The sequence below is a fragment of the Tachyglossus aculeatus genome, chromosome 14 (assembly GCF_015852505.1).
Source record: "Tachyglossus aculeatus isolate mTacAcu1 chromosome 14, mTacAcu1.pri, whole genome shotgun sequence".
NCBI lineage: Eukaryota > Metazoa > Chordata > Mammalia > Monotremata > Tachyglossidae > Tachyglossus > Tachyglossus aculeatus.
In genome coordinates this window covers 18,817,974-18,827,854 of record NC_052079.1, presented here as the reverse complement: position 1 = coordinate 18,827,854, position 9,881 = coordinate 18,817,974, and positions in this window count along the sequence as shown.

Sequence of the window (9,881 nt, the reverse complement as noted above, 5' to 3'; positions counted from 1 at the left end):
GACAAGCGGCGGAGGTGGGATTAGAACCCACGACCCCTGACTCCCAAGCCCGGGCTCTTTCATCATCATTATCATCATCAATCGTATTTATTGAGTGCTTACTGTGTGCAGAGCACTGTACTAAGCGCTTGGGAAGTACAAATTGGCAACATATAGAGACAGTCCCTACCCAACAGTGGGCTCACAGTCTAAAAGGGGGAGACAAAACCAAACACACTAACAAAATAAAATAAATAGAATAGATATGTACAAGCAAAATAAATAGAGTAATAAATATGTACAAACATATATACATATGAGCCACGCTGCTTCTCTGCGTGGATGTGTCCGTCTATTGTTTCGTACTCTCCCAAGCGCTTAGTACAGCGCTCTGCACCCAGTAAACGCTCGATAAATGCGTTTGACTGGAAATGTGTCTGTTCATTGTATTATACTCTCCCAAGCGCTTAGTACAGTGCTCCGCACACAGTTAAGCGCTCAATAAATACGACTGACTGATTGGAAATGTGTCGGTTTATTGTTGTATTCTCCCAAGCACTTAGGGCGGTGCTCCGCACACAGTAAGCACTCAGTAAATGTGTTTAACTGACTGGAAATGTGTCTGTTCATTGTATTATACTCTCCCAAGCGCTTAGTACAGTGCTCCGCACACAGTTAAGTGCTCAATAAATATGACTGACTGACTGGAAACGTGTCTGTTTATTGCTGTACTCTCCCAAGCGCTTAGTACGGGTGCCTCGCACACAGTAAGCACTCAGTAAATGTGTTTGACTGACTAGAAATGTGTCTTTTCATTGTATTATACTCTCCCAAGCGCTTAGTACAGTGCTCTGCACACAGTTAAGCGCTCAATATGATTGACTGACTGGAAACGTGTCTGTTTATTGTTGTACTCTCCCAAGCACTTAGTACAGTGCTCCGCACACAGTAAGCACTCAGTAAGTGTTTGACTGACTGGAAATGTGTCTGTTCATTGTATTATACTCTCCCAAGCGCTTAGTACAGTGCTCCGCACACAGTTAAGCGCTCAATGAATATGATTGACTGACTGGAAACATGTCTGTTTACTGTTGTACTCTACCAAGCACTGACTGGAAACGTGTCTGTTTATTGCTGTGCTCTCCCAAGGACTTAGTACGGTGCTCCGCACACAGTAAGCACTCAGTAAATGTGTTTGACTGGAAATGCATCTGTTCATTGTATTATACTCTCCCAAGCGCTTAGTACAGTGCTCCGCACACAGTTAAGCGCTCAATAAATATGATTGACTGACTGGAAACGTGTCTGTTTATTGCTGTACTCTCCCAAGCACTCAGTAAATGTGTTTGACTGGAAATGTGTCTGTTCATTGTATTATACTCTCCCAAGCACTCGGTAAATGTGTTTGACTGGAAATGTGTCTGTTCATTGTATTATACTCTCCCAAGCGCTTAGTACAGTGCTCCGCACACAGTTAAGAGCTCAATAAATATGACTGGAAACGTGTCTGTTCATTGTTGTACTCTGCCAAGCACTTAGTACGGGTGCCTCGCACACAGTAAGCACTCAGTAAATGTGTTTGACTGACTGGAAATGTGTCTGTTCATTGTATTGTACTCTCCCAAGCGCTTAGTACAGTGCTCCGCACGTAGTAAGTGCTCAATAAATACGATTGAATGAACGATTTCCCCCTAGTGTAGGCAGACACCTACCCTCTCTCTCCTGGCTCTGACACCTCCCCCACTCCCCCACCCATGTATTTCCCTCTTCTGGTGTATATATGATATGTATATATGTTCGTACATATTTATTACTCTATTTATTCATTTATTTTACTTGTACATATCTATTCTATTTATTTTATTTTGTTAATACATTTGGTTTTGTTCTCTGTCTCCCCCTTCTAGACTGTGAGCCCACTGTTGGGTAGGGACCGTCTCTAGATGTTGCCAACTTGCCCTTCCCAAGCGCTTAGTCCAGTGCTCTGCACCCAGTAAGCGCTCAATAAATACGATTGATTGATTGGTGCTAACCTTTCCTCACCGTGCCTCCACACACAGTTAAGGGCTCAGTAAATACGACTGACTGACTGGAAACGTGTCTGTTTATTGTTGTACTCTCCCAAGCACTTAGTGCGGTGCTCCGCACACAGTAAGCACTCAGTAAATATGTTTGACTGGAAATGTGTCTGTTCATTGTATTATACTCTCCCAAGCGCTTAGTACAGTACTCCGCACACAGTTAAGCGCTCAATAAATATGATTGACTGGAAACGTGTCTGTTTATTGCTGTGCTCTCCCAGGCACTTAGTGCGGTGCTCCGCACACAGTTAGCACTCAGTAAATGTGTTTGACTGACTGGAAATGGGTCTGTTCATTGTATTGTACTCTCCCAAGCGCTTAGTACAGTACTCCGCACACAGTTAAGCGCTCAATAAATATGACTGACTGACTGGAAACGCGTCAGTTTATTGTTGTACTCTCCCAAGCACTTAGGACGGTGCTCCGCACACAGTAAGCACTCAGTAAATATGTTTGACTGGAAATGTGTCTGTTCATTGTATTATACTCTCCCAAGCGCTTAGTACAGTACTCCGCACACAGTTAAGCGCTCAATAAATATGATTGACTGGAAACGTGTCTGTTTATTGCTGTGCTCTCCCAGGCACTTAGTGCGGTGCTCCGCACACAGTTAGCACTCAGTAAATGTGTTTGACTGACTGGAAATGGGTCTGTTCATTGTATTGTACTCTCCCAAGCGCTTAGTACAGTACTCCGCACACAGTTAAGCGCTCAATAAATATGACTGACTGACTGGAAACGCGTCAGTTTATTGTTGTACTCTCCCAAGCACTTAGGACGGTGCTCCGCACACAGTAAGCACTCAGTAAATGTGTTTGACTGACTGGAAATCAATCAATCAATCAATCGTATTTATTGAGCGCTTACTATGTGCAGAGCACTGTACTAAGCGCTTGGGAAGTACAAATTGGCATCACATAGAGACAGTCCCTACCCAACAGTGGGCTCACAGTCTAAAAGGGGGAGACAGAGAACAGAACCAAACATACCAACAAAATAAAATAAGTAGGATAATGTGTCTGTTCATTGTATTATACTCTCCCAAGCGCTTAGTACAGTGCTCCGCACACAGTTAAGCGCTCAATAAATATGATTGACTCTCCCTCTGGCTGCCAAGCCCTCACCCACATCCTGCCTCTGGCCTGGAACACCCTTCCTCCCCACTTGAAAGCCTTCCTGAAGGCCCATCTCCTCCAAGAGGCCTTCCCAGGCTAACTCCCGCTTTTCCTTATCTCCCACTCCCTTCTGCGATGGTATTTGTTAAGCGCTTACTACGTGCAAAGCACTGTTCTAAGCGCTGGGGAGGTTACCGGGTGATCAGGTTGTCCCACGGGGGGCTCCCAGTTTTAATCCTCCCCCTCCTAGACTGTGAACCCGTTGTTGGGTAGGGACCGTCTCTATATGTTGCCGACTTGTACTTCCCAAGCGCTTAGTACAGTGCTCTGCACACAGTAAGCGCTTAATAAATACGACTGAATGAACAAATCCCCATTTTCCAGATGAGGTAACTGAGGCCCAGAGAAGGAAGGGACTTGCCCAAAGTCACTCAGCTGACAGTTGGCGGAGCCAGGATTTGAACCCATGACCTCCGACTCCAAAGCCCGGGCTCTTTCCACCGAACCACGCTGCTTAACTGTAATTTTATTTATTTATATTGATGTCTATCTCTCCCACCCCCCCACCCCCCCCAGACTGTGAGCTCATTGCGGGCAGGGAATCAATCAATCAATCAATCGTATTTATTGAGCGCTTACTGTGTGCAGAGCACTGGGCTAAGCGCTTGGGAAGGACAAGTTGGCAACATATAGAGACGGTCCCCACCCAACAGTGGGCTCACTGTCTAAAAGGGGGAGACAGAGAACAAAACCAAACATGCTAACAAAATGAAATAAATAGAATAGATATGTACAAGTAAAATAGAGTAATAAATATGCACAAACATATATACATATATACAGGTGCTGTGGGGAAGGGAAGGAGGTAAGATCAATCAATCAATCGTATTTATTGAGCGCTTACTGTGTGCAGAGCACTGGACTAAGCGCTTGGGAAGTACAAGTTGGCAACATTTAGAGACGGTCCTAACCCAACAGTGGGCTCACAGTCTAAAAGGGGGAGACCGAGAACAAAACCAAACATACTAACAAAATAAAATAAATAGAATATGTACAAGTAAAATAAATAGAGTAATAAAAATGTACAAGCATATACACATATATACAGGTGCTGTGGGGAAGGGAAGGAGGTAAGATGGGGGGGTTGGAGAGGGGGACGAGGGGGAGAGGAAGGAAGGGGCTCAGTCTGGGAAGGCCTCCTGGAGGGACTGTCGCTTTTTATTGTTGTGCTGTACTTTCCATGTGTTAGTACGGTGCTCTGCACACAGTAAGCGCTTGATAAATACAAATGAATGAATCGACCAGCAATTGCCCACAGCAAGCACTTAATGACTATGAATGATGAATGAATGAATAAGTGAATGAGTGACTTGTACTTCCCAAGCGCTTAGTACAGTGCTCTGCACACAGTAAGCGCTCAATAAATACGATTGATTGATTGATTGAATGGGGCAGCAATTGCCATCAGAGCCTTGGCCGGAGCTCCCTCAGTCTCACCCCCACATGGCGGCCGTGCCAATGGATGGGCGGGGCGGTCTGGGCACTCCTCACACTCACTCCATCAGGGCTATTTATTGAGCAATTTTCCTTTCCCGGGTTTCCCCCCACCCCGGTATTCCCCTCTCCATTTATTTCCCAGTCTTCCATACTACCTCCTCACACCTCCTTTCCTTCCCTTCTGGTCCCTTTCCCTCCATACTCCAGCCCGGGATCCTCCCTCTTTCATGACCCGGAAACCCCGGGCCGGTGGACTTGGCTTTGCCCCTCCATTCACCCCTCCCTCAACCCCACAGCATTTTTTAAAATGGGATTTGTTAAGCGCTTACACGGTACTTAGGGCTGGGGTAGAGATGCAAGCTCATCGGGTTGGACACAGTCCGTGGCCCAGATGGGGCTCACGGTCCCAATCCCCATTTTACAGATGGGGGACTGAGGCCCAGAGAAGTGAAGTGACTTGCCCAAGGTCACACGGCAGTCGAGGGGCGGAGCCGGGATTGGAACCCTTATTCAATCGTATTTACTGAGTGCTGTGTGCAGAACACTGTACTAAGCACTTGGAAAGTACAAGTCGGCAACATATAGAGACGGTCCCTACCCAACAACGGGCTCACTATCCATAATTTATTTATATTTACATCTGTCTCCCTCTCTAGACTGTAACCTCGCTGAGGGCAGGGAATGTGTCTGTTATACTGTACTCTCCCTACCGCTTAGTACAGTGCTCTGCACACAGTAAGCACTCCGTAAATACAATTGACTGTTGCACTGTACCAAGTTCTTGGAAGAGTACAGTATACCAGTCAGTTGTAGGGCACACAGTAAGCACTCAATAAATACAATTGACTGACATACTGTACTCTTCAAGAATCAATCATATTTATTGAGCGCTTACTGTGTGCAGAGCACTGTACTAAGTGCTCGGGAAGTACAAATTGGCAACGTATAGAGACAGTCCCTACCCACCAGTGGGCTCACAGTCTAAAAGGGGGGAGAGAGAACAAAACCAAACATACTAACGAAATAAAATAACTTAGTACAGTGCCCTGTACTTAGCAGGCCCTCAAACAATATGATTAACTGACTGATAAATGTGCAGAGCATCATATTTTGCTACCATTCTTTATGCACAGATTTCCTGCGTTGGCCATCAACGGTACAAATCGGCATTGAACAGCTTTGGCCAGTATCCATTTGAGGACAAAAAGTCCTAACACGTCTAGGGCAATTCAATCAATTGTACTCATCGAGTGCTTACGGTATGCAGGGCACTGTACCAATCAATCAATCAATCAATCGTATTTATTGAGCGCTTACTGTGTGCAGAGCACTGGACTAAGCGCTTGGGAAGTCCAAGTTGGCAACATCTAGAGATGGTCCCTACCCAACAGCGGGCTCACAGTCTAAAAGGGGGAGACAGAGAACAAAACCAAACATACTAACAAAATACAATAAATAGAATAGATATGCACAAGTAAAACTAAGCGTTCACTAAGTTGCCGACCCCCCATTTGAATTGCATCAAGAAGCAATCTTTTCCCCCCTTTTCTTTCTCAACTTCTACTGTGACCATCTGGCTATGTGGGCTATTGAGAAACCGCCATGAAATACTATATTGGTACTCTCCAAACCACAGTGTGGAAATGGGATTTTTCTTCTGCTTGCAAGAAAGAAGAAATGTACCCATTTTCATTTCCCCTTCTAATCGAGGCAGTTGGATTTCTCACCGGCCCTAAAATTTCCCTCCAGATCTGAGAGTTGCCCCGTAAATTACAGATGGGCAATTTACTCTCAATTTAATTGTCTCTACCGACTCTTCCGCTCCAGCTGCAAAACCGGGGCAGCGTTGGATCTCATCAAGTTTCGTTATAGGCAGGAAATGTGCCTGTTTACAACCGTATTGCTTTACCCAAGCGCTCAGTACAGTGCTCTGCACACAGTAAGCACTCAATAAATACAATTGACTGACCAAGTATAGCACTCTCTCATGGCTCAGTGGAAAGAGCAGGGGCTTGGGTGTCAGAGGACGTGGGTTCATTCATTCATTCAATCGTATTTATTGAGCGCTTACTGTGCGCAGAGCACTGTACTAAGCGCTTGGGAGGTACTGGTATTAAGCACTGGTTCTAATCCCAGCTCTGCCACTTGTCTGCTGTGTGACCTCGGGCAAGCCACTTCACTTCTCTGTGCCTCAGTTTCTAGGCCAGTGCTCTGCACACAATAAGCGCTCAATAAATACAATTGAATGAACGTAAACAAATACCATAATCAATTACTATTATTATTGATGGGTACACAAATCCACAAGCACTAGGGTGGCTGACTCCTGTAAAATGGGCAGCTAAAACTAGGTGGTTTTGAGGGGGGGGGTGGGGGCAGTTGATTTATCTTCCATTTGTACCCCTAATAGTAATAATAATAATAATAATAATAATGTTGCCAATTTGTACTTCCCAAGCGCTTAGTCCAGTGCTCGGCACACAGTAAGCGCTCAATAAATACGATTGATGATGATGACGATGAATCATAATTGGCATTTGTTAAGCACTTACTATGTGCCAAGCACTGTTCTAAGCCCTGGGGAGGATACGAGGTGATCGGGTTGTCCCACGGGGGGCTCACAGTCTTAATCCCCATTTTACAGATGAGGTCACTGAGGCCCAGAGAAGTGAAGTGAGTTGCCCAAGATCACACAGCTGACCCCTACTGCCCCGTAGACGAAAATGGAAATTTTCTCGCGATGGAGAAATGGCAACCAACTTCCCTGATAGTGTAGAAATCTAAGTGGTGTAAGCTCCTCAGGGGCAGGGAGCATACCACCAAAACTATTGTACTGTCCTCTCCCCAGCGTTTAGTACAGTGCAGTACAGTCTTCTAGACTGGGAGCCCGCTGTGGGGTAGGGACCGTCTCTACATGTTGCCGACTTGTACTTCCCAAGCGCTTAGTACAGTGCTCTGCACACAGTAAGCGCTCAATAAATCCGATTGATTGATTGATACACATATATACCGGTGCAGTGGGAGGGGAAGGGGGAGGAGGGGGCTCAGTCTGGGAAGGCCACCTGGAGGAGGTAACTAGTACAGTTGCAGGCACTGTGCTAAGGCACACAGTAAGCGCTCAACAAATACGATTGAATGAATGAATGAATGCTTTGCCCACAGTAGGCGCTCAATAAATACCACATCCCCCCACTCCCCAAAAGCCTCCAGTGGTTGCCTATCCATCTCCGCCTCAGCCTTACCAACCCCCTTGAAGACCATAAGCTCGGTATCATCATCATCATCATCAATCGTATTTATTGAGCGCTTACTATGTGCAGAGCACTGTACTAAGCGCTTGGGAAGTACAAATTGGCAACACATAGATACAGTCCCTACCCAACAGTGGGCTCACAGTCTAAAAGGGGGAGACGGAGAACAAAACCAAACATACCAACAAAATAAAATAAATAGGATAGATATGTACAAGTAAAATAAATAATAGAGTAATAAATATGTACAACCATATATACATAGATACAGGTGCTGTGGGGAAGGGAAGGAGGTAGGGTGCGGGGATGGAGACGGGGACGAGGGGGAGAGGAAGGAAGGAAAGGGTATGAGGCGGGAACGCGTCTACCAACTCTTTTGCACTCTCCCGAGCGCTTAGGACAATGTTCTGCACGCAGTAAACGCTCCTCATTATGCCCTTCTGAAGTTACAGCCACCGGCTCCGCATGCAGTACTTGTTGTGTGGCTGTAACACGAGAAGAGCAGGGCCCTGGGAGTCAAAAGGTCAGCGGTTCCAACCCCGGGTCCGCCGCTTAGCTGCTGGGTGACCCTGGCTAAGTCACTTCACTTCTCTGCGCCTCAGTTACCTCACCTGCAAAATGGGGATTGAGACTGCGAGCCCCGCATGGGTCAGGGACTGTGTCCAACCTGACACAGCCCTACTGAGAGCTCACCTCCTCCAGGAGGCCTTCCCAGACTGAGCCCTTTCCTTCCTCTCCCCCGCGTCCCCCTCTCCATTCCTTCCCTTCCCCACAGTACCTGTATTAAGACTGTGAGCCCCATGTGGGGTTATCGATGCCTGTTTCCATGTATTGATGTGTATATATCTATAATTCTATTTATTTATATTCATGCATCTTTACTTGTGTTGATGTCTCTCTCCCCCCCACTAGACTGTAAGCCCGGGGTGGGCAGGGACTGTCTCTCTCTCTATTGCTGAACTGAACTTTCAAAGCACTTGGTTCAGTGCTCTGCACACAGTAAGTGCTCGTTAAATATGAATGAATGAATGTACAGCAAGTGCTCAATAAACACCACTGACTGCTCGATAAATACGAGTGAATGAATGAATGTACAGCAAGTGCTCAATAAACACCACTGACTGCTCGATAAATACGAATGAATGAATGAATGAATGAATGTACAGCGAGTGCTCAATAAACACCACTGACTGCTCGATAAATACGAGTGAATGAATGAATGTACAGCAAGTGCTCAATAAACACTACTGACTGCTCGATAAATACGAATGAATGAATGAATGAATGAATGTACAGTAAGTGCTCAATAAACACCACTGACTGATAGATGATAGATCCCGGCTCTGCCACTTGTCAGCTGTGTGACTTTGGGCAAGTCACTTAACTTCTCTGTGCCTCAGTTACCTCATCGGTAAAACGGGGATTAAGACTGTGAGCCCCCCGTGGGACAACCTGATTACCTTGTATCCCTCCAGTGCTTAGAGCAGTGCTTGGCACATAGTAAGCGCTTAACAAATGCCATCATTATAATATTATTATTATGACCTGTATATATGTATATATGTTTGTACATATTTATTACTCTATTTATTTATTTATTTTATTTGTGCATATCTATTCTATTTATTTTATTTTGTTAGTATGTTTGGTTTTGTTCTCTGTCTCCCCCTTTTAGACTGTGAGCCCACTGTTGGGTAGGGACTGTCCCTATATGTTGCCAATTTGTACTTCCCAAGCGCTTGGTACAGTGCTGTGCATATAGTAAGCACTCAATAAATACGATTGATGATGATGACGATGATGACGACGAGGGAGAGCATTCCAGACCTGAGGGTGGGTAAGGGGCTGACCCTAAGTCAGATGCTGAGTGCCGTTTGTCGTAATTCAATATATCTTCCCCCAAGGACTGCTTGTAACAGATCAAATACAAATGTTCGGATAGACAAAATAATTTTAAG